Source organism: Vombatus ursinus, unplaced genomic scaffold (assembly GCF_900497805.2).
Source record: "Vombatus ursinus unplaced genomic scaffold, bare-nosed wombat genome assembly UNPS02014775.1, whole genome shotgun sequence".
In the NCBI taxonomy this organism is placed as follows: Eukaryota; Metazoa; Chordata; class Mammalia; order Diprotodontia; family Vombatidae; genus Vombatus; species Vombatus ursinus.
In genome coordinates, this window is record NW_020954553.1 from 6,133,553 (window position 1) to 6,159,506 (window position 25,954).

At 45.4% G+C, this 25,954-nt stretch overlaps 1 protein-coding gene across 3 annotated transcripts in view; it reads left to right on the forward strand.

The window, feature by feature from the left end:
• Positions 1-25,954, forward strand: part of HIVEP3 (human immunodeficiency virus type I enhancer binding protein 3) — a 530,360-nt gene that overhangs the window by 377,873 nt on the left and 126,533 nt on the right. The gene's annotated exons all lie outside the window — the stretch shown is intronic.

Consider the following 25,954-nt stretch of genomic DNA (forward strand, 5'->3'; position numbering starts at 1 on the left):
TTCTAAGGGCCCTCCCAGCCCTGATATGCTATGTTCTAAGGGCCCTCTCAGCTCTGACATCCTTTGTTCTGTGGGCCCTCCCAGCTCTGACATCCTGTGCTCTAAGGCTCCTCCCAGCCCTGACATTCTGTGTTCTAAGGGCCCTCCCAGCCCTGATATGCTATAGTCTAAGGGGCCTCTCAGCCCTGACATTCTGTGTTCTAAGGGCCCTCCCAGCCCTGACATTCTGTGTTCTGAGGGCCCTCCCAGCTCTGGCATGACATGAATCTGCCCCTCTGTTGTTGCTCTTCTGCTAGCAGATGGTCAGGGAGCTTCTGGGGCAGGCGGAGGGTTCTGCGCCTCTGCCATTGAATGCATGAGTCCAGGCAGGTCATTTCTTCCCTGACAGAACAAGGCAGCTTGGCATTGGAGAGCCCTTCCTCTCCTGGCCTAGTTGCCCCTAGTGCAGGAGGTCAGAACAGGCTTGTGTGATTGCCCTTCCCTGGTGAGTGGAAGCCTTCAGCGGCTTAGCTGCGCTAACAGCCTAGCATTCAGAACAAGGTAGCTGGGGATCCCCGCCCCTGCCCTGGTCTAGTCCCATCCAGAGGATCGTATTTTGTTCTTAGCATCACATTTTAGGAAGGACATTGTCCATCTGAGAAGGGTTCGGGGGAAGATGACCAGGATGGGGAGGGGACTGGAGGCCGTGCAATGTGAAGATCAGTCGGGCGAACCTGGGGACAATTAGCCCAGGGAAGACGAGGCTTGGGAGGGACAGAGTCACTGTCTTTCAGTATTTGTAGGGCTCTCCTGTGACAGATGTTGTAGCCACGTGGTTTTGGCTTGGAATACACAGGTGCTTCCCAAGTGAGAACTCTCCCAAGCTAGAATGGCAGAGCCTAGCAGAATGCTTTGCACACAGTGGGTGCGTGATAAATGTCAGGGAATTGCATTGAGTTGGAATGGGCTGGATGACCACTTGTCTGGCATGACATCAAGGGGCTTCGTGGCTGGGCATAGGTTGAACTCGGTGCCTCCTGAGAGCCTTTCCACCCCTGCAGCTCTAGCACCCTCTGGACGATTGTCCTTCAGCAACGCTGGCCTCAGAGGGATGATAGGCTCATGGCAGGATTTCAGGCATCGGTGAGGAAGATCATTTTAAGGCAGGTTAGTCTTCCAAGCATCCCTCAGGTCATGCCAGGGAGGTCTATACTGGAATATTTTTTCTTATGGAATCAATCACATAGAATGTGAGAGCTAGGAGGCATGGTTTTTTTTCTTATGTATTAAATTTGCCCAGGAATGAGAAGCCAGCCTTACTTCTGCCTGACTGCCTTCCAGTCTGGGCCTAGTAGCTTATCTGATGGCCCAGTCTGGCTCCTGGCCCTTGGAGCCAGGTGTAACCCCTGGGTGTACTCCCCTCCTGTCTCTCTACCAGGCAAGCTTAACACCTTGGTCGGCGGGGAAGGGAAGGAGGGAGGCAGGCTTTGCTGGTTTCTGCCCAGTTTTTATCTCTGCCATCAGTTTCTGTTGCCCATTGTGGATCTTGGCCCTCAGCTCTGGAATCAGAGCCCTATGACCCCTGGCTGGGCCCTGGCAAAGACCATTTGCTTTATCTCCAGTTGGCCTCCTGGACCCTGTTAGCTGCTATCAGGGGGTAGGCCCTGGGTCCTGACCTTGAATTTGGCTTGGCTCACAGGGCTCTGCCCCAGGCTGGGCTCCAGGTGAAAGGAGAACAGATAGAGCCACATAAGTGGGTCCATGATAAAGACCTTTCCTGAAGGGGAAAGATGCAAACCCTGCCCTCCTTCACGTGCTGCCAACTTGGGAATGGGTGATTTCATCAGTATGGAGAATGCCTGGCAAGGAATCCCCCCCTGACTCAGTTCAGCAAACTGTTCTGAAGTGTAAGGTCTTGGAGGATTGCTAGCGGGCACTGAGACACAATGCCAGGACTTGCCTCACGTAGCTAGAATGTGTCGAAGCTGCGACTCAAACCCGGGTCTTCGTGACTCTGAGGCCAGCTCATGAAGCTTCTCCCATGCTCACTTCTGATGTGATCACGCTAAAACATCTCACAATTATTATGTGATTAATGCTATGAAGCTTTTTACACAGAAGCAGCCCAGAGCAGGGGTGTCCAACTGGAATAGAAATGGGAGTCACTGAACCACACATAAGGATCCCTGCAGGTTGCAGACTTAGAAAACCACATATTAGCATTACTTATATTCTATGGTATTTTTATCTGTCCTATTAAATGTTTTCCAATTATGTTTTAATCTGGTTTGGCCAAACTCAGCAGTACACCGGGTAATTGACATCTCTGGCTTAGTGTAATTAAAAAACCGCTGAACTTGGAGTCAGAAGGTCTGGGTTCAAATTCTGACCAATAATTATAGCTGACATTTATATAGTACTTTAAGGTTTGCAAAGCACTTTACTTCTGTTGTCTCACTGGGGTCTCATAATAAGCTGTGAGAAAGGTTCTAGGTCTATCATTCCCATTTTATAGATAGGGGTAATTGAAGCTAAGAGGTTCATGTTCATATATCTTTTAAGCCTCAGTGACAGGATCTGAACTCTAGTTTTGGTAGAGGCAGCTGCTGGCTTAGACTTAAGAAGACCTGAGTTCAAACCCAGCCTCAGAGGCTTCCTAGCTGTATTTTCTGGAACAAGTCACTTAACCTCTATCTACCTCAGTTTTCTCAGCTGTAAAATGGGTATAATAATAGCACCTACCTCCCAGAGTTGTGATGATCAAATGAGATAATATTTGTAAAGTGCTTAGCCCAGTGCCTGGGACATAGTAGGTGCTTAATAAATGCTTGTTCCCCTCCCCCTCCTTTCCCCTTCTTCATTCTATGTTCAGTCCTCTCCCCCACTATGCTATGATATTCCCTGCCCTGCCCTGCCACGCCACACTGGCATACTATGTCTGTGGCCTTGAACAAAGCTACCTTACTTGGTGACCCTATTTGGTCCTCAGTTTACCCATCTGAAAAAAAATAAGAAGGCTAAAGTAGATACTTTCTTACGTCCAGTGCCACTCTAGCATTCTATGATTCATCTTCTCATTTCAACCTGAGATGGGTAGTACAAGTATTATCTCTATTTTGCAGGTAAAGAAGCTGATAGAGGTTGTTGTTTAGTCACTTCAGTTGCGTCTGACTCCTCATGACCCCATTTGGGGTTTTCTTAGCAAAGACACTGGAGTGGTTTGCCATTTCTTTCTCCAACTCATTTTACAGGGGAGGAAACTGAGGCAGACAGGGTTAAGTGACTTGCCCAGGGTCCCGCAGTAAGTATCTGAGGCCAGAGTTGAACTCAGGATGATGAGTCTTCCTGCCTGTAGGCCTGGAGCTCTGTACACTGTGGCACCCCCTAGCTGGGGACTTGAACCCAGGTCTTCAGACTCTAAGTTTAAGTCTTTCCTCTTGGCTGTGCTACCTCACTCAGGAAAATGTCCAGGAAGATGCCTTCCACAGCAGGCTCCGGGAACCCCAAGGCAGTGGGCACTCAGGTTTCATCCACGAGCATTTGTGGGAGTGAGGCCGCTGTCTTGGTACCATGGTTCCCTGGGAGTACCTCAATGGCTCTCACCCTGGTGGGACTCAGCGCCCAGTCAGCCCCAGTTTGGGGATTTCACAAATAGAACTTGTACTTGCCTAACTCCTTCAGCTCACCAGGGCTACCACTGCTTCTTCCTGGGAACTCCAGAGACGTGAATGATGCAGCGAGCTCCCCCATGGAGCTGCTTCCAGCTTCCACTTTGGCTGCCTACACAGATCTGTTGGCTCCCCTCTTCCTTGGCTACCGTCAGCCTGATCATTTGTAAGACTTGGGTCTCTGGAGGGACAAAGCTTCCAAGGGACAGAGGTCATCATCCTCATCCTCATCCTTATCCTCACTCCCATTTATCCCCTACTGCACAGCATTCTGCTCACAATAGCCTTAAAGGGGGCAGGCAGGCCAGGTATTGTTATGTTATTCCCATTTGGTAGAAGTGAAAACTGAGTCTTATAGACAGGGAATGGCTTTCCTAGCATCATACAGTTGGTCAGTGGTGTAACTCAGACCTGATTCCAAGATCAGTCCTCTTTCCATCATAGCATGGGCAGCTCTTTCTGCCCTACCAGGGTCTGTTCCTGAGATGGCATCTCTGGGAACTGACCCGAAGGTGACCTGACCAGCCACCTCCTGAGCATTATGGAGAGGACTTTTCCAGGCTTGAGCCCTGGAAAGAAACAGGGAAGGATTAGGGGAGAGTTCAGGGCAAACAGCAAGCTTTGGGGATAGTAAGAATTAAGAACAAGTCCCAATCAAAGCCACCTTGCGGGCTAATTCAGGAGACAGTAATGCTGAGTGTGAAATGGAAATGTATAGAGACAGAGGGATTTGGAGAGCCTGGCTCCCTGCAGCCTGGAGGAGTCAGGCTGGGCAGGTCTTGTGCAGAGGCAGGGGGAGGGGGTCACCTACAGTGGAGGAGTTTTGGAGACACCAGGAAAGCCCTCTGCTCCAAAAGTGTCTACTTTATAAATGTCAGAGCTGCAAGGGACCTTCAAGACAGACCAATCTCTCCATTTGCCAAAAGAGAAAACAATACTGCAGAGGGGAAGAACCTTGCCTAACGTCTCCTGGGGAGGTATTTGTTGGGCGGAGATTCAAAATTAGATTCTTAAACCAGTGCTCTTCCCTCCTCTTTCTTGTTGTTCAGTTGTTTTTCAGTTGTATCTAACTCTCTATGACCCCATTTGGGGTTTTCTTGGCAACGATACTAGAGAAGTTTGGCATTTCCTTCTGAAGCTCATTTTACAGATGATAAAACTGAGGCAAACAGGGTGAAGTGACCAGCCCAAGTTCACCCAGCTAGTAAGTGTCTGAAGTCAAATTTGAACTCAGGAAGATGACTTCAGGCCCAGTGCTCCATCTACCTAACTGCCTTTAATAAACACTTATTAAATGCTTTTTCAGGGGCAGCTAGGTGGTACACTGGATAGAGCACTTGCCCTGGAGTCAAGATGACCTGAGTTCAAATCCGGCCTCAGACAATTGACACTTACTAGCTGTGTGACCCTGGGCAAGTCACTTAACCCCATTGCCTAGCCAAAAAAAATGCTTTTTCATTCATTCATTCCCTGATGCCCCAAAATTCCCTGTTTGGGATTCATTCCTTTGAATTGAATTCAACCAACATTCATGGAGCACCCTAGCTGTCTATCCTGTCTCACTCAGGAAGAGATAGACACACACAAAAGGAAAAATATAATACTGGATCCCATGTGATAAAGACCAAGATGAGTGGTAAGAAGAATTGGCAGAGAAAGAGAGCTCCAGAAGATATCTAGACAAATGAAGTGCCCTCCTCACACTTCTAGCATGCCTTCATGCCATTCTTATGATCTATTTTCCTGAAGTCCATTATCTTTGAATACTTAAAGGTTTGCAAATATTTTTTTCATTGCCCGGTAAATCCAAATATTATTCTTCCTATCTTAGAAATGAAGAAATTGAGACTTAGTACATTCTGTGACTTAACCAGGTCACAGAGCTAGGTAAGTAAGTAGAGTCAGGATTTGAATTCAAGTCTTCTGATTCCAAGCTACTAACTTTTGCTCTGTATCATGCTTCCAAACTCAGAGAAAGAGCAAGGAATTGCTGCAGTGTATAGAGGATGAACAAAGCAACCTTCATAGAAGAGATGAGCCCAGAAGGATGAGATGTATGAGGAGAATCATTAAGGAGAAATCAGGGTAGAATTGATAAAGGCTCTGAATAAATGTCACCTGTGAGCTTTTGGAGGAAGATTATCAGAGGGAGAAACAAAAGTGATGCTGTCTTGGAAATAGACTACAGACCACCTGGACACAAGGCGTTAATAGATGAGTTCAGGATAAAAGATCCTGAGTGGCATGGAAGCATGAGAGAGCAGCGATGGGGGCATTTCTATTTTTCTGCCAACAACAGAGGAGCTAATGCATTTTTGACTTGTCAGTGATAATTTCATATTTCAATAGGTAGGAGAGTTGACAAGGGGAACAGCCAGCCTGATTCTAATCAACGAGCAGGAACGTGATGGGAACCTTGAGGAGAAGTGACTGCTTCAACCTAGATTTATAAAAGAGAAGGAAAGCCAGACATAGTCTGAAATGCACCTTAGATTTGAGGAGGGCAGATTCAAAATGGCCAGAGGAAGGATGAGTCAGATTCTGGACTAAAATTCTGTAGGACAGAATCCAGTCCAGGGGGAATGAGAAACTCTCATGAGTAAAACTATGAAGTCACAGTTCTAGAAACATATACCCCCCTCTCTCTCTACTCACACAACCACCAGAGTTCAGGACCATCTCACTTTTTACCTAGGCTATTATAATAGCCTTCTAAATGCCTCGAGTTCCTCCTCCATCAGTCCTTCCTCCACTCAGCTGCCAAAGTGATTTTCTAAAAATATAGGTCTGACTGTGATACTCCCTCACTCAACAAACATCAGTAGCTCCCTATTTCCTTCAGAAGCAAGTATAAACTCTGATGTTTGGGCCTGGCCTGGCCCTTTCCAACCTTTCCAGTCTTCTTATGCTTTACTATCCTCTATACACTCTAGAATTCAGCCACACCAACATACCTACACATATAATACTCCATCTTCCAACTTCTTTCCTTTCTGCTGGCAGGCCTTCATATCTGGAATGCTCTCCCTCCTCGCCTATGCCCCTTGGAATCCTAGTCCCCTTCAAAACTCAGCTCAAGCACCACTTTATGCACAAAGCCTTTCCTGATTCCCCCAGATAAATGTGCCTTCCCGCATAAAACTGCCTTGTTTTCATTATGTAGATGCAGGACACCCCCAGAGTCATGGTGCCATTTGATCTAATGGACTAAAACTCTGGGATTGTGACCCTGCTGTCACAATCTTTGAATGAACACGGAGAAAAGGAGAGATGCTACAGAACCACAGAATGACAGCTCTTGCTCCAGTTTAAAAACAAAACAAAACAGAGAGTAGAATCTGAAAACTCGAAGCCAATGAGTTTGACATTGATTCCTTGTAAAATTCAACAGTATCTTATTAAAGGGATGGTCAGTGAACATTTAGAGAAAGAAGCAGTAATTACAAAGAGCAAGCATGGCTTCACCAAGAGCAGATCATATCCGAATAACCAATTTCTTTTTGGGGGGCAGGGTTCTAGAATGATAAATGAGGAGAATGTAGACATATAGTTTATTTAGATTTTGAGCTAAGTGCTTGATGGAGTATTCTCAGGTACAAGATGGAGAAACATGGGCTAGACAATGGGATAGTTGGATGGCTTTGGAACTGGTGTTATAGTGGGGCCAGCACTTAATTTGGAGTCAAAGGCTCTAGATTTGATTCCTAGCCCTGCTACTGATGCTATGCTCCCTGTGTGACATTGGGCAGGTCACTTGACCCCTGTGGCCTTGTTTCTTTAGATGTAAAATGAGGGGGTTGGACTAAATGACCTCCAAAGTCCCTTCCAGTGTACTTGCCTTCCTATGGTAACATGAATTACTTCTCTCTCATTTCTCTGCTGCCAAAGAAGTACAAGTCTTATCAGTTTCCCTCTAAATTTTGGTGTCCCTGGGACAAAGCCCCAGGTGCCTTGCCCTAGTTTCAAGTCTAGGTATAGCGTCCATACCTCAGCTGATGATAAACCCACAGTATTCTGCAGGATTAATTTCAGTATTATTTTTGGTGTTTAGACACCCTATATCAAGGACAGAGGCAAGCTGGAGCTTGCTCAAAAGAGGATAAGCAGGATGTTACAGTGTATCAATTAATCCTGGGCTGATATGGAATGAGTTATAGTACAAATAGGTAGATTCAGAATTGGCTGAATGATCAAACATTTTGGTGAAAAATGGATTGAGGCAGGGAGGATGAGGGAGGAATGCCACAAGGATCTGTCCTTGGTCCTGTTCTTATCAACATTTTATATAAGTGAGTCAGATGGAAGGAAGGCTTTTCAAATTCATGGTTGTCTTGAAGATGGAAGGGATAAATAATAGATAGAATTAGGAACCCGAAAAATATTGACAGGCTATATTTGTTGTTATTTAGTAGTTTTCAATCGTGTCTGACTCTTCATGATCCCATCTGGGGTTTTCTTGGCAAAGATACTAGGGAAGCTTGCCATTTCCTTCTCTAGCTCATTTTTTATAGATGAGGAAACTGAGGCAAAGAGGGCTAAGTGACTTGCCCAGGGTCACACAACTAGTAAGTGGCTGAGGCTGGATTTAAACACAGGTTTTCCTGACTCCAGGCCCAGCACTCTATCTACTGCACCACCTAGCTTCCCTGACAGGCTAGAATGATGGGCAAAATCTCATAAGATAAAATTTAATAGAGATATATGTAAAGATATACACGAGTTTTTCTTTAAAAATCAACTGAGCATAGGGCAGGGGAACACATGGCTAGATAACAGTCCATGGGACAAATCTCTGGAGATTTTGTTACTCCACAAGCCCCACTCAAGTCAGCAGTGACATCCTTGCTGCCCAAACAGCTAATGTGATCCTTGTACTATGCAACATATACTTAGCTTCCAGAATGAGGGAGGTGATCCTCCCACCCTCTCAGACCCCATCTGTAATGTTGTAAACCTCTCTGGACACAACTTGTTAGGGGATAATATTGACAAGCTGGAATTTGGCCCTGGAAGAGCAACTAGGTTAGAAAAGGGAACTGGATGCATTTAGAGAAAAGAATATTTAAGGGGGACATGGCAGCTGTCTTCAACTATTTAAAGGGTTGTGATAGGAAAGAGGAATTAGATTAAGTGGGATGGCCTTCCCTTCTACTGAAGGAGGCTGAGGCCGGTGGATCACTGGAGCTCAGGAGTTCCAAGCTGCAGAAGGGCTAAAGCTAATCAAGCATCCACACTAAACCTATCATAAGTATGGCAAATCCCCTGGAGTGGTAGACCACCAGGCTGACCAGGGAAGGGTGAACCAGTCCAGGTTAGGAATGGAGTAACATACCAGCAGTGGGATCGAACTTGTGAGTGGTCACTATGCTTCCAGCCTAGATGAGATGAGGAGACCCTGTCTCAAAAGAAACAAAACCAAAAACCCACTTATTCTGCTTGACCCTGGAGGGCAGAACAAGGAACAATGAATGGAAGATTTTAGCTCAGTATAAGGAGAAACTTCCAAAAGTTCAATCTGTACAGAAAGGGAAAGGGCTGCCTTGGCAGGTAAGGGAGTACTGGCCGTGGAGACTTAGCAGAGATGCTGTAGATGGGGTAGGAGTAGTCGCAGGTAGAATGGCCTCTGAGGTCCCTGCCCACTCAGATTATGGGATTCTGGGGGCATTTCTGAAGGATTTTCTTTCCTCCCTGGAGGACCTGAGGCAATCTGGTTTTGTGTACTAGAGGACGGGGTTATATGAGGAAATCCTGAAAGAAGACATAAAGATACTGGATGATAATGGTAACAATGACAACATCAAATGCTGCAGTTGTCATTTATATAGCACGTTCAACTTTGCCGAGAGTTGTGTGTGTATGTGTGTGTGTGTGTGTGTGTGCACATGCTTTTAAGCTATTAAAATTTAACTTCCCTTGTTTCTCACTTGTTTTTATGCTGCTGAAGAAGTGCAAGTGTTATTACCCTCTAAATTTTGGTGTCCTGGGGCAAAGCCCCAGGTGCCCTGCCCTAGTTTTAGGTCAAAGGCATACTGTTCATACTCCAGGAGGTAAAAATTCCACTGTATTCATATACGTATATGTATGTACACGTGCATGTATAGTATGTGTATGTTCACATGATGTAGGTATAATCTCTGGAGCCTCACAACCACCCTATAAACTATGAGCTAGGGACTGCAGGTCCATGGTTTATAGATGAGACTTCTCTAGGCTCACACAGCTAGTTTTAGAGGTAAGATTCGAATCCCAATCTTCCTGACCCCAAGCCAAGTCCAGCTGCCTGCTCTATTATGCTGCTTTTCAGAAGAACTCAGGGAAGGGGGATTAGAGAGGAATGAAGACAGTCATCACTTCACAGCCATATAGCAGAGTCATTTGCATAAATGTCATTTCAGTCCATTGAAAAGAATTTGCTAAGTGCTTACTCTGTCCCAGGGCTGTGCTAGGCCCTGGGAGTACAAAGAAAAACAGAAAAGCAGTCTCTGCCCTCAGGGAGCCTCCATTCCATCGGTAAAGACAACAGGCACGTGAAGATGTATATGCAAAATATATACAGGATGAAACCCCACCCCCCCAAATGTAGGGGTGGGGAGGGTGCTAGCAGCTAGGGAGGAATCAGGGAGGCTTCATGGAGAAGGTGTCACTTGAGCAGGGTTTTGAAGGAAACAAGAGATTTGAAGAGGCAGAGACCCCACCCTGTTAGACTGGAAACAGGATCATAAAATTTGGGGATTTAGAGCTAGAGGGCACCCTCCAGGTCATCTAGGACAAAGTACCCATTTTGCAGAAAAGAAAACTGACAGCTGAGGCCCAGAGAGGTTAAGTGCTTTATCCAAGTCACACAGGTAAATATCAGAGGCTGGCTTTGAATCCAGGTTCTCTGATGACAAATCCATTGCTCTTTCCACGATACTATGCTGTGGTATTCTGGGTGAGTCTGTCTTTGTATTCCTGGTGCTCAGCGTGGGGCCTTGCTCTCAGTAGGCACTTAATAACTTAGTCAGTTCTGGCTAATTTGAATTGGTGAGGGTCAGGAAAGCAGCCATGCTGCTGAGATTCCTGAAACCTCAGCCTGTCTGTCCTCCATGCTGCTTCCCCTCCTGTCCTCTCAGCCAGGCTATTAGCCACCTGGCTGCCCCACAGGGTCTGGCCAGCCCCAGCTGCCCCAGCCTGGGAAGAAGAGCGTGCCTGGAAGGAGAAATGCTGGCATTGCTACACCTCCATTATGTGGTTGGCAGCTCAGTGGGTCTTTGACAGAGAACTGAATGACTGGTGCCTGCAAGCTGCCTTCTTCTTCCCTGCCTTGCCGTCTGTACCCATTAGAAGGAAGACTGAGGAATGTCATGGTGATATCAGTGACATAACCAGCATGAGGGAATGGGGGTCTGTTCAAGTTTGTCAGCAGAAGGTAGACACACTTACCCTCTGTCTCCTCACTTCTCTCACCCCTTTGCAAATGCTGGAGTGCCTCTTAGTCCTCTGGAGGGTGCAGAGGTACAAAACGCCCCAGTGGGGATCTCAAACCAATCCCTTCCCATCATGCTAATGCATGATCTCCTGCTATATACATCTCCCAGTCAAACTATCCTTTGACAGCCAATTACTGCTTGTCTGACAGCCTGGGATGAATGGAAGTTGTGAGAGAGACCATGATTCCTTTGCCCTGCTCCTCTCTGAGATGGGACAGGATGTGCTGTTGGCATGAATCCCCTCTGTTAGGCTGGCCAAGTTAGGATGCCCAAGGCTATCACTAAAGCCTGAGAAACAAGAACAAGGTCAGCAGCTGGTGTGTTTCAGGCAGGTAGTTCTAGCCTAGCTCTGGTATCAGTCTGCCCCTTTCCCAGGTACGTCATGCACATGAGGGCTCAGTGACAAGGGGAGGCATGACCCAGATTGACCCCAATTCCATGAAGTCGTCTCCCTTACACGTGCTCCGTGCACACACACACACACACACACACACACACACCCCACAATGGGAATGCGAGACCTAAGACCAGCTGGTGTCACCTCCTCATGCCTTTCCAGCCTCTTCCTACACCTACTTCTTACTCCTAGAGTGCCCACTGCGCCACTAAGCCTTCTATCACATCACTAGGTTTCCCTCATACCAAATCACTCATGTACCAGCAGCCTTCTTACTCAGCTCAGTGGTGTAATGGACCTGGAGTCAGAAAGACCTGAGTTGGAATCCTGCCCCAGACATTCCCTGGCTGTGTCCATTTCCTCATTTATAAAGTGGGACTTCCCAAGGTAGTTAAGAAGATCAAGTGAATTAACATATGGAAACCACCTTGAAAATCTTAAAGCTCTACAGAAATGTTAGCTATTATTGTTACTACTCAGCATATTATAGGTGAAAGCACATTGAACTTGGAGTCAGGAAAGACCTGGGTTCAGATCCATATCCAACATTTACTATCTGTGTGACCACGAGCAAGTTACTTAACTCCTCTGAGAGGAAATTTGCTCATCTGTAAAATCAAGACAATGCATTTAGCAACAACTTTATAGAGTCATTTGTGGGGCTGGGAGGAGATTAACATAATTTATGTGTGCGAGAGGGTGTGTGTTTATGTATATACGTACATCTAAAGCACTTTACAGGTTTATAGTGTAATCTTAAGGAGGCTGATGGGGCAGAGGGACAAACATCACTTATCTTAGCTGGTAGGATTCTGTGTTAACTTCGGTCAGATTCCTGCCTGCCACTCCTAATTCCCCTCCCCCACCCCGAGCCATCCACAGCCCATCAGCAGCTCCTGCAGTGATGAAAGCTACAAAGGGACGCTTCCCCCAGCTATGACCTGGCTTCTCCAGCTCTGCCTCCCAAGCCCACCCATGGGGTCCCTGGCTTCTGATATCATGTTGGAGCTCACAGACTCCTCCCTGAGAGGTGGCAGAACGTCAAGTTCAAGGCGGTGTGGACATGAGATGGAGCCCATTCTTTGCCCTCAGTGAACAGACTTTCTAATCAGTCAAGCAATCAACAGGTATTCGTTAAACACCAGGCACTGGACTAGGCCCTGGGAATACACAGATGGAGATGAAACAGTCCCTACCCTCGAAGAGCTTATGTGCTCTTTGAGGAGAAACGACACGTACACATGTAAGCGTATACAATATCCAAGATACCTCAAAAGTCTTGGTGCAGTTTTAAGCATTAATTGCTTATTATTAAGCATTTAAGTGTATTAATTATTAACTATCAGGATTATTATTTATTCATTATTTTGTATTATTTAGTTATTACATTTATTAATAAACTATTAAAGTTTAAAATGATACTAAGGCTTCTGGGATGCTCTGTATGTACCAAAAAAAAAAAGAAGTCATTTATAACATGTAACCCAGATCTAGAGGTGATTTAATTTCTAGGGAGTAACAATTTGATTGACTAAGCACATAAGATTTTAGGGGGCAGCTAGGTGATGCAGTGGACAGAGTTCCAGGCCTGGAGACAGGAAGACTCATCTTCCTGAATTCAAATCTGACCTCAGACACTTATTAGCTGTGTAGCCCTGGGCAAGTCACTTACCCTTTTTGACTTAGTTTCCTCAGCTGTAAAATGAGTTGGAGAAGGAAATAGCACACCATTGTGGTATCTTTGCCAAGAAAACCCCAAATGTGGTCATAAAGAGTCAGATACGACTAAACAAGGAACAACAATAAGATTTTAGACCTGGAGGAAACTGAGGCCCACCAAGGAACAGAAAGCTTGTCAAAGGTCACATGACTAATGAGCAGCGGAGCCAAGATTCAAAGCCAGGCTCCTTGATGTCCAGCACGGTGCTCATTCTAGGATATGTGAAGGCCTACATCCCCCAGGAACCTCAGTGGACTATTGCAGGGTCACCAATTCCTCTACTGGTTGTTTATTAGACATCTTCTTTGTATGTGGCTTGCTCTAGATGTTTTGTAGTATCCCTGGGTTGTGCTGAGTGTATCCAGAGGACAAAGTAGCCCCTGCCCCCTTCCTTCCTTCCAGGTGCTGAGAGGACCTTCCTGCCTCTGGGCTGGGCTCCTAAGTCATCACTGGCCTCTTGCCCATGTGCCGAGCGTGGGAGCGGCTCTCCTGGTAAGGCAGGAAGAGTTCCTTCTGGACCTCGGTGTCTGGCTAGAGCTTGGTCTCCTCTTCCCTCACAGGATCATGGGCAATTAGAGTTTTAAAGGCCCCCTGAGACCATCTAAGCCAATACACTCATTTTACAAAGAAAGAAGTTGAGACACAAAATAATAATATTAGCTAGCATTCACATAGTGCTTTAGGTTTGCCAGACACTTTACAAATATCTCGTTTGATCCTCACGACAACCCTGGGAGATAGGTGCTATTATGACCGCTATTTTACAGGTGATGAAATAGAAGCTAAGAGAAATTAAGTGATTTGCCCAAGGTCACACGGCCAGGAAGTAACTCCATCCATGACGATAACATGCAGATAAGAGACTGACCCAGAGTCACATGGAGCCAGTTGGTGGTGGAGACCACACTCGAACCTGGATCTCCTGACTCTTGAAACCTTAGTGCCTCTGCTAATCCTGCAAGGCCCGGGTCATGTCCCTCTTCCTCCCAGAAGCCTTCACTAATGACTCAGCATCATAGAATCTTCAAGCCAAAAGGGACTTTAGACATCATCTCGTTCATTCACCTCCCTTAGCCAGAAGTTTAGGGGTTCAGGTTTTATTGTCTATGCCAAGCCAACTGTTAACACTGAAGTTTCAGGATGTAAAATGCCATCCCTCTCAAATTGATTTATATTCACTTTGTACGTATTTGATGTGTTCATATGTGTACATGTGTGTATCCCCCAATAGAACGTAAGCCTTTTGAGGGCAAGGACTGTTTCAGTTTGGTCTTTGCAGCGCCAGTCCCTAGTATGGTGCTAGGCATGTATTAAGGGCTTAAGAAGAACTTCTAGGGGCAGCTAGGTGGCACAGTGGATAGAGCTCCAGCCTTGGAGTCAGGAGGACCTGAGTTCAAAATTGACCTCAGACACTTGACACTTACTAGCTGTGTGACCCTAGGCAAGTCACTTAACCCCATTGCCTAGCCAAAAAAAAAAGAAGAGCTTCTGGATTAAATGAGAGGTAAAATCTGCCTGTAACAGAAACTCAAGGTCTCTTGGTTTATTCAAAATAGTTTTTAAATTTCAAGCTTATATTTAAAACAACAGCTTTTGAAACAAATTGATATTTTACTAAACCAAACTCCTCCCTCTTCTATTTATTACAACATTAGACGGGGAAAAATAGGTATTATATAAACTTTTTCATAGCTTAAAATGACATCAATACTTTTGAAACATACACATATATACATACACATGTAAGTGTACATACATGTATGTATGTATACACACATACATATATATCCTTCATTTTTTCTGTTCCTTTAGAATATAGACAGAAAAAAAGAGGCAGAAGAAATTATAGTAATGATGAACGCGTAGTGTTTTCCTGATTATGCAATCATCTCAAGGCCTAGCTCTGTTCAGTGAAATGAGTATTGGATTTGAAGTCAAAGGACTTGGGTTCAGATCCTGTCTCTGCCACTTTCTAATTACATCTCTTTGACCAAACTATTTAACCTCTCTGGGACTCAGTTTCCTTTTCTGTAAAACACGGTGATTGGAGCAGATATCTTCTTAGATCCCTTCCAGCTCAGAATCTAAGATACCCTGTTCAAAAGCCCTTAGCATTATCCTGTTGTCGCTGAGGTAATAATAATAATAATAATAGTAATAGTGGCTCACATTTACATAGCACTCACTGTGGGCCAGGCACTGTGCTAAGCACTTTACAATCATTATCTCATTTGATCTTTACAACAACCCTGCAAGGTAAGTGCTATGATTATCCCCATTTTACAGATGAGGAAACTGAGGCAAACAGTGGTGAAGTGACTTGCCCAGGGTCACACAGCTAGTAAGTGTCTGAGGCCAGATTTGAACTCAGGTCTTCCTGACTCCAGGCCCAGTGCCCTATCCACTGTACCACCTAGCTGCTCTTGCCTGGCATTTAAGGTCTGCCATGCTGGTTCCAGCTTCTACCTTTCCAGTCTTATTTCCTATGACTACCCTTCATTCCAAACAAAGTGGACTACTGGCTGTTCCCTAAAACCCCTCCCTGTTCCTCATGCCTCACATATACCCCATCTAACCCTGCTTTCCAGAATCTTGTCTCCCTGAATGCTCACCTTCGTGTCCGCCTTCTCTGTGAAGCCTTCCCTGATGGGAGCATCCTTCCCCAGTTGTTAACCCTCTCTCCCTCCTCAGATTAGTGTGTATTACACCTATTTGTGCACATACCCATTCCCCTCAGTTGACTATATACTCTTTGGGGGCAGGGATCTTTTTATTTTTGCCTTTGAGTCCTCAGGGCCTAGCGTTGTGCCTGGCTCATAGTAGTTTCTCATTAAGGTTTGTTGAATGGCATTGAATTTCAGTCTTGGAGGGAAGCAGGAGTTCAGAACAGCAACAGATTAACGTGTTATTTCCATCGAGCCTGGAGGGTGGGGGTGTTAAGGAGGGTAAGGGGGGGGGAAGATAAGTCTTCATCCTTGCAATGTAGCATGGGAGGAATCTAGAAGGCTTCTCACATCCCTCTCTACCTCCCAGAAATTTTTACCATAATGGGCCTTTGGACAACCTTCTCTGCTTGTCCCATCCTCCTGGAATGTGAATAAATCTCTTCACTACTCAAACACAGATCCAGCCATATTATTTCCCTACTCAAGAAGCTTCAATGGCTCCTATGGCCTCTAGGCTAAAATACAAATTTCTTTGTTCAGCATTTAAAGCCATTCACAATCTAGCTACAACCTCCCTTTCTAGGCGAATTAATGTGACTCCCTCTCCTGTGCTCTGTGTTCCTGCTTGATGAGCTTATGGGCTATTCCCTGTCCATGGTATATTCTATCTCCTACCTCTATGCCTTTGCATAAGCTGTAACCTGGCCTGAAATTCTTGCCTTCTTCACCTCTGCTTCTTTAGAACCCCCAAGCTCAGTTCTAATGTAACTTCTTTTAAGAAGCAGTCCCCAATTTCCCCATTTATCAGGAACCCCTCCTCCCAAAAATGCGATGTTCATTTCGTATTCACCTCTCTGCGTACATATTGTCCTCCAACCCCCCATTAAATGTCACCTCCTTGAAGGAGGGGGGAGGCCTGTTTCTTCTTTTGTCTCTTTATCCTCAGAGCCTAGCATGATGCCCCGCACATTTTATTTTATTTTTTCTTATTTTGGAACAGACCTGTGATTTCATTGATTTTAGGGAAATTCTCATGAGGAAACTCCCTTTTCCAGTGTAGTTTGGCCACTGTCCTACATTTTATAATCGGAGAGCTCTGGCCAGGGCTCTGAGAGGTTAAGCGATGGGTTTGGTCAGGTCACACAGCCAGGCTGGCTCAGAAACTGGAGCTGACCCCAGCTCCTCCTGGCTCCAAGGTCAGCTCTCCATCCGCTACTCTCAATGTCTTTGCCCTGCACACAGTAGGCACTTAATAAATGCTTGTCTAATTGAATTGACAATAGATTTAGCTTGCCTGGCTATTGACAAACTCTCAAAATATTATTTTTAACTTAACTTCTTCCTGTTCAATGTGTGCATACTTCCTTTGGTCTTTCCTCACTGGAGAACAATTGGTCACCATCCACTACATGGTTGAAATCGTTAAGTCCCCTATCAACCTCTTCCTGTCCGGAATACATAATCATTTCAAACAGCAATGCTTTGGGTTTTTATAGCTTCCTCTCCTGGCAGGACTCAGAGCACTTTCTCATCTATCATATTCTGTCACACAATCCTAGATAGAGGCCACCCAATACAACATCCAAGTACCTGATTTTAACAAAGAGGGAAACTGAGGTCCAGAGAGGAGAGCAACTTAACCCAAGTCACATAGGCAATGGGGGGGCAGAGCCAGGATTCCTCCCAACATTCCAGAAGTCACAGAGAGGAAGATTTTAATTCAAGGTAAGGAAAATATTCTACCTATGTTTTGTTGTTCAGTTGTTTCAGCTGTGTCTGACTCTTCATGACCGCATTTTTGGGTTCTCTTGGCAAAGATACTAGAGTGGTTTGCCATTTCCTTCTCCAGTCCAATTTTTTTTACAGATGAGGAAACTGAGATAAAGGGGGTTAAGTGACTTGCCCAGGGCCACACAGCTAGTAAGTGTTTGAACTTAGGTCTTCCTGACTTCAGGCCCTGCACTCTATCTGCTGTGCCAGCTCCATCCTGCTCATGAGAGAAGTCCTAAAGTGGGCCTGGCCACCTCCCTTGATTCTCTGTCCCAGAAGGTCTCTAAGTAGAGGTTGGTCAACCCCTTATAAGGGATACTGTGGAGGGTATCACCTGTGCACACATGGGTTGGACCAGATATCATCTAAGGCATGTTGGTGAACACGGCCAGCTGGCCACATGCTGCCTGCAACATTCCCAGTCCATACAGATTAAAATGTTAATTGGGAAATATTTAACAAAATAAATAAAGATACAGTAAAACATAGATGATGTTAACTTGGCCTTTTCTAAGTCAAAATGCAGCCTGTTTCAATGTGAATTTGACATTATGCAGTATCTCCCTGTTCTGAGATTCTAGGATTCTGTAAATGGAGCAAAGACTTGATTCCATGACCATTAGGAGACAAGAAGATCCATCACTCACACAGTGGATTTCTTCTTGAAACTTTTTGAGCTCCAACGGAGCAGGGTTTGAAAGACCCAGAGGCCTCTGCCCCACAGTGATGGGCTGATTAAACACAGACATTGCAAGAGTCTACCCATTGGGCCAGTGATGCTGGTTCACAAGGTGTGGACCAAGGAGGCCACAAGGCAGGCAGATGTTTCCCCAGGGCTGCCTTCTCTGCCCCTCCCAGGCTGTGTGCCATGCCCGCACACCCACCCCACCCCGTGGGCTGGGGGCATCCTGCCTTCGAATACTTCAGTGCTCCCATGGCACATTTCACACTAATTTTGGGTTAACCTCACAGGTTTGCTGTGCTGAGCCCCATACATAATGGACGTCTTATGCAGAGCTCTGCCAAATGTGGAGGAAGAAGGGTCCCACCTTAAAATGTTCCTGATCTCTAAACAGCTCAGGCTTGGGCGGCCCAGAGAACAAGCCAGGTCACTGTTCCCCATAATAGCCAGAAAGGGCCTGTCTATTGATGTTTCAGGGCCCCGTAGGTCGAGGCCATGTGCATAAGTGGCATCAGCATCACATGGACGGTGGCTCAATGGGACAAGGTGGTGTTTTTCCTTAATATAGGGCTAGGTGGGTGGTGGGTGGGGGTGGACAGTTTTAAAACAGTCCTGGGTGTGAGCCTGGTCATGTTGACTGGGAGGGTCACTGGTGGCCTGGTAATAGGGCCCTGGAATATGGAGCCAGGACCTAGATTTGGGATCCTGCCTCAGAGACTTTCTAGCTGGGTGACCTTGAGCAAGTCTCTTAAGGTCTTGGAACTCAATTTCCTTATCTGTAAAATGGGGACAATAACCGTCCCTGTCTCTCAGGACAGCAGTGAGATGTGAATGAAATAATGTATGGAAAGTGTTTTGCTGACCTTAAAGCACTCCGGGGGGGGGGGGGGCACTCCTCTTCTTTGCTGTCATTTTTCACCGAACTCTGACTTTGAGTTCATCTCTCCCAGGAGGACCCCTTGGGTCCCCTGTGTGCTGCTTTGGCAGGAAGAAAATTGGAGTTCACATTGATCATGCTACCTAGTGCTGTCCTTGGAGGGCAAGCAGAAAAAGTCTAATTGCCCCCCTCCATGCGACAGCCTTTCAGATACTTGGAGACAGCAATGGTGTCCCCTTATCTCCTCCCCAAGTCTCCAGGCTAAGTCTCTTATGTTATATAGCAGTTTTTGCCAGCCTCGGTCAGACTCTCATGACCTCTCCATTCCCACTGTCCCAGTAGCCTTTCAACCAGCCTCCCCACCTCCAGTCTCTTCCTTGCCCAATCCAGTCTTGACATACCCCCAGTTGATTGTTTCGAATGCACAATTCTGTCCCCATTACTCCTACTCCCCTAATGAATACTGTTACTAGTAATAACAATACTTTCTGGCACTCTAAGGTTTGCAAAGTATTTTGTACCTGTTATCTCATTTTATTTGTGGCTCTAGACTGTCCATCAGATAAAGTCCAAACTCCTTAAACTGGCATTCAAGGCCCTTTCTAGCCTCTATAGCCTCCAGCTTCTCTTTTCACTGCTCCACGTGGTTAACTTAAAAACCTCCATAATGCACACCCCCCAACCTTCTCCTCTCCAGGTGAACCATTCCTTCAACAGGTCATTGTATGGAAGGGAGGCTCAAGTCAAAGACAAGTCAGCCTTGGAACATGGTCCACACTCTCCCACCTCTGCCTGTGCTTTCCAATTGTTTTTCTGCCTGGAGACATCCCAGCCTCATCCTGGCCTGCTTGAATGCTACATTGAGACCCAGCTCAATGCATTCCTCCTCCAGGAAGCCTGGTCTGACTCCTCCAGCTTGGAAATGATTTTTCCTTTCACACCTTTCTCATAATACTTTTTATACCTCCTTCATGGGCTTATCACATTCTAATTTGTATTAGTGTTATTTATGACCGTGTCTTATTGCCCTGTTGTACAATACATCTCTTAAGGACAGGGACCAGGTCTTATTTGTTTCTGTGTACATACACACACACAGGGTTCTGAATGTAACAGGTAGCTCAATAAATATTTGTTGAATGGATTGATGGATAGATAGATAGGTAGATGGGTAGATGGATGTACAGATGGATGTATAGATAGATGGACAGATGGATGGATATATGGATGGATGGATAGAATGATAGATGGATGGGTATACGGATGGATGGATGGATGGATGGATAGATATGAATAGATAGATAAATAGATGGGTAGATAGATGGATAGATAGATGGACAAATGGATGGATATATGGATGGATGGATGGAAGGATGGATGGGTGGATGGATAGATGGATAGATGGGTTGGATGGATGGATGGATATATGGATAGATGGATGGATGGATAGCTGAATAATGGATAGATGGATGGATAGATAGATGGATGAATTTTATAATGGGAATCAATAGGAAAGGGAGTTTTGATAAACATAGTTTTACCTTGTGGCCCTCCCATTATCATGTTTTTAAAGGAAAAAAATCCATTTCATATGTTACAGGATATCTACAGGTCTTGAATTCTTCTTCTACTTTCAAAACTATAACCCTAAATGGGACTCATTAGTTCTTTCTTTCTCAAGTTAACATCCATGTCATAGGAGTTGTGGTGGAGTCATGGAAAGACTAGGTAGTACAGTGGATGGAGCCCCAGGCCAGAGTCAGGAAGATTCATCTTCCTGAGTGCAAATCTGGCCTCAGACACTTGCTAGCTGAGTGACCCTGGGCAAGCCACTTAACTCTGTTTGCCTCAGTTTCCTTATCTGTAAAATGAGCTGGAGAAGGAAATGGCAAACCACTCCAGAATCTCTGCCAAGAAAACCCCAAATGGGGTCATGGAGAGTCAGACATGACTGAAAAACAACCAAAATAACAAACAATAACAACATGGCAAGAGTCCTATATTTGGACTTGGAGGACCTAGGTTTGAATCCTGTCTCCTCCTCTTAAGATCTCTGTGGCTCCAACTGGGCAAGTTGCCTAATCTTTCTGAGCCTCAATTTTCTAATCTCTAAAATGGGGATAATAATGCTTGTCTTCCCTCTCTCATGAGACTTTTGTAAGGAAATCACTTTTTCACACTCAGAGTCCTTTAGTCATGAGAGCTGTTGCTATTAGGGAAGGGGAGGGGAATAGGCATTTATTAAGTTGCTGCTAAGTGCCAGGCACTGGGCTGAGTGCTTTACAAATATTATGTGTCTCATTTGCTATTAAGGTGAGGATATTCATAAAATCGTAGACTTAGAACTGGAAGGGACCTCAAAGGTCAACTAGTCCAGCCCCCTCATTTTACAGATAAGGAAACTGAGGCCCAAAAAAGATTAACAATTGGCTTAAAGTCAAACACGTAAAAAAGGGTCAAGGCCTGGATTTGAACCCAGGTTCTCTGACTCCAAATCCAGCCCCTTTTCCATTGGATCACATCACCTCTCACGTCTTCCCAGCTTATTTAGGAATGCTTTGGGAGTGCAAGTTGCATTTGTTATTGTTTTTGTTGTTGTGTTATACCTTTCTTTATATCCCCAGCACCTGGCCCAATGTCTGGCACATAGTAGGCACTTAATTAATGCTATTTGACTGACTGACTTCAGTAGACTTTCCTCCCCACAGCCCTGGGAGGTAGCTGTGTGACTTTGGGCAAGTCACTGTCCCTCTCTGAGATTGAATGTCCTCATCTGTAAAGGGGAGATAATAATATTTGCATAATATTTGCAATGTTGAGCTCTAACAGGAAAATCCAAGTGATGATGATTAGAAAACAAGGGCTTCAGTCAGTCCCCCGGGATCTAACACATTAAGCAAATTGTTTTCCAAGGGCAGAGGCAGGAACCCCAGCTCTGAAACCACTAAGGATGGCTGAGGATGTATGAAACCCTATATTCCCTCAGTGCAGGAGCTCTGCACATAGTAGGGCGGGTATACTTCTTGAATGAATGAATGAGGAATTGTATACATTTAGTCAAAGTCGCAGATGAGCAGAGCAGAACAGGGCATCCTGCCAGTCTCCAAGTTAGGTTCCCATGGCAGCCCTCAGTGGAGAAGCCCAGGGGGAGATTTCTGGATCTGCAGTTCTCCAGGCATTACTGATAGAGCCACATTTCACTTCTAGCATGTTTTAAGGATGTGGAACATTTAGTCCCAATAAAGATCAGTTGAGGGAACTGAGGATAGTTAGCCTGGAGTGGAGAAACCTTGTCTGGGGGTGGGAGGGCACAGTACATCATGTTTTACCTGAAGGACGTGGATAGGGCGGAGGCACCAGACTTGTATTGCTTAGCCCCCAGAGTAGAGCCAGGGGTAGTGGGGAGAAGCTCTGGGGGCAGGTTTGAGCTCCCCTTCTAAACCATCATAACTGTCCAAAAGTACAAAGGGTGGCCTCCTGAGGTACTGGCTTCCTCACAAGCCCCAGCAGGGTAACCACTTGTCTCAGGGATCAATGCTGTGCATAGGAGCTGGGTTCAGTGACCTCCAGGGTCCCTCCTAGCATGGAGCTTCTGGGAAGGCACTTCGTCTTCAGCTCTTGACTTCCCCCACTCCTGGCTAAGAGAAAGAAAGGCTGAGCTCAGCTTCGCTGCGCCAAGAAGCATGCATGTTTTCTTAGCTGGACCAGGGAAGACTTTTTGAAAATAGTCTCATGCATATTCAGTTCCTGGGGAAGGGGGAACCAAAGCCCTATTTTAAGCAGCTTTGGCTGAAATGCCAGCCCAGAATGGTACCTGCCCTGCAGCCACAGAACATAGGCTTGTCAGGAGGAAAGGTGAGGAGGGGACAGCGTTCCCAGCCCTCTGACAGGCTCTACCCCCTCCATCCCACCAACGCTTTCTCCTGCTTTACCATCAGTGATGGTAAAATGATTGCCTATAGTGTTGTCTCTTAAGAAAAAAATAACCAGAGCATTTAAGGTTTTGCAAAGTCCTTTCTTTACACAAAATATCTGGGTTGATTCTCACAACAACCCTGTGAGGTAGTTGCTATTATTACTCCCATTTTATTTTATTTTATTTTATTTTTTGGCTAGGCAATGGGGTTAAGTGACTTGCCCAGGGTCACACAGCTAGTTAAGTGTTATGTGTCTGAGGCCAGATTTGAACTCAGATCCTCCTGACTTTAGGGCTGGTGCTCTATCCACTGTACCACCTAGCTGCCCCCTATTATGCCCATTTTACAGAGAAACAAACTAAGGCTTAAAGAGGTTATGACTTGTGCAGTCACACAGGTAGTAAATGGTTAGGGCAGAATTTGAACTCACGTCATCCTGATACCAAATCCAACACTGGAAACAGCAATGCCTCACTTATTCTAAGTTTGTTTCTCTGAATACTGTGCTGCAGAGCCCAGCAAAGAAGGCAGGAAGGAAGCCCACAAGGTCTCTGATCCATCAAATTGAGCATCAGAAAACCCAGGTACTAAAATCTTGGCCAGATCTCTTATTTTACATACTGTTCTAACAAGCTCAGTGACTGGCTGTCCAAGTCCACAGCAGATCAAAAGCAGCCAGCTGAGAGGAAAGAAAATGGACAGCTGACGGACTGACAGTGAAGGAGGAGACAGAAAAACTAAAGACAATCAACAAGCATTTATTAAACACCTACTGTGAGCCAGACCCTGCGCTAAGCTCTGAAGATCCAAAGGGCCAAAGACAGTCCCTGCCCTCTAGGAACTTATAATCTAATGGGATGCAAACAACTATGGACAAGCAAGATACAGGCAGAACTAGTTGGTGATAATCAACCAAGGGAAGGAACTATAAAGAAATATGGTCCATTGGAAAGAGCCCTGAATTAACATCCAAGAGACCTGTGTTCCAGTTCAACCTCCAACACTTGCTACCTGTGTGACTGGGAGCAAATCATTTAACTGCCCTGAGTCTTGGATTCTTTACCTGTAAAATGGGTATAATATTCCATATACTACCTTTTTCACAGGGTTGCCATAAGGAAAGAACTTTGTAAACTTTTAAGCTGCTGTTCAGGAAAACTTGAATTCAAATCCTGCCTCAACTATGTGACTCTGGGCCAGTCACTTCCCCTCTGCCTCAGTTTCCTCCTCTGTAAAATAGGGATGGTGATAATAATAACACCTTATCCAGGGTTGTCATAAGAATGAAATGGAAGAATATTTGCAATGTACTTTATGAACCTTAAAACAAACAAACAAACAAAACTAAGTATGTGCTAGCTAGCTAGCTATTAATTTTAGATCTAATGTGTACCCACGACTTTCCACTTGTACCAGAGAGCTAGTATTTTAAAGTTATACCTCCTTTGTTTTAGCTATTCCAGCATTCATTTTATCAAATGATACACAAATTTAATGCTTTAGATTCAATCCAACATGAGTTTTTGTTGTGTTGTGTTTCCTTCAACCATATATCAGTGACCAGAAGTTGTCCTCACCCTCCATCTGCCCCCTATTTTTCCATCACTTCTCAGGCCTCTGGAGCAAAGGTTCACAAGCCAGGCTCTGTGAACTTGGATGGGAAAAATGTTTTGGTCACTGTATTTCTATAAAATTGGTTTCCTTTGTAGCCCTATGTATTATATATCTCATGCCTTTAAAAACCTAATTCCCAGAAGTGGCTCATAGGCCCCTGCCCCGACCAAGGGAGCCACAAACATGAGGTGGACAAGCCCTGCCCCTTAGTGACCTTGCTGATAGATGGCAAATGGTTTTCTTGGCGCTGCTCTTCTGAGGGCTGCTTTGGCTTCTGGCTCACCAGAGCCTTTGGGGCTTTTGCTTTTAATTGTTTCTTACAGGCATTAGGGACATCTACTAGCCTTTAATTTTCCAGATTTCACTCGCAGTGTCTCTTTTTTGGTTGCTTTTAATTGGGTGACAGCGTTCGAGTTTTCTACTTTGTGGACTGGCCAGATGTTGATTTTACCGCCAGGCGTCTTTGCATGGGTTTGTAATGGTTTTCTCAAGAAACTCCTGCCCCAGTGGTCTTTGACACCTGCTATTCCTTGATAGTGCCTCCTTATCATGATGTTTATAGCCAGTACTAGCTTATTTTAATAACTCTGTTTGGCTCTGTCTGTTAGTTGGATTCATGCCATACAACTCAAAATGGGCTTTTCAAAATTCTATTCCAAGTATGCTTTTCTTCCTTTCATAATTATTTGACACATTAGCATTATTTTTGCCATCTGGTTCATTAGGTAGCACTTACGGAGTTTGTGTTAAATATAGCTCTCCTTTCCTCCTTTCTTCTCTCCCTCCCTCTTCCCCTTATTCCCTTCCTCTCTCCTCTGTGTGGAAGACAGTCTTTCTCCCTGTCCCAGACATTGTAACAGGGGCTAAGGATAAAAAGATTGAAATGAAACTGTTGCAGCCTTCAAAGAACTTATATCCTACCAGAGGAATCCTCATCTCCTCTCCTCCCCTCCCTTCTCCTCTCCTTTCCTTTCCTCTTCTCCCCTCCCCTCCCTTCTCTCATTTCCTCTCCTCTCCTCTCCTTTCCTCTCCTCTCCTCTCCTCTTCTCTCCTCTCCTTTCCTCTTCTCACCACCCCTCCCTTCTCTCCTCTCCTCTTCTCTCCTCTCTTTTCATCTTCTTTCCTCTCCTCTCCTTTCTCCTCCCCTCCCCTCCCTTCTCCTCTCCTCTTTTCCCCTCCCCTCCCTTCTCCTCTC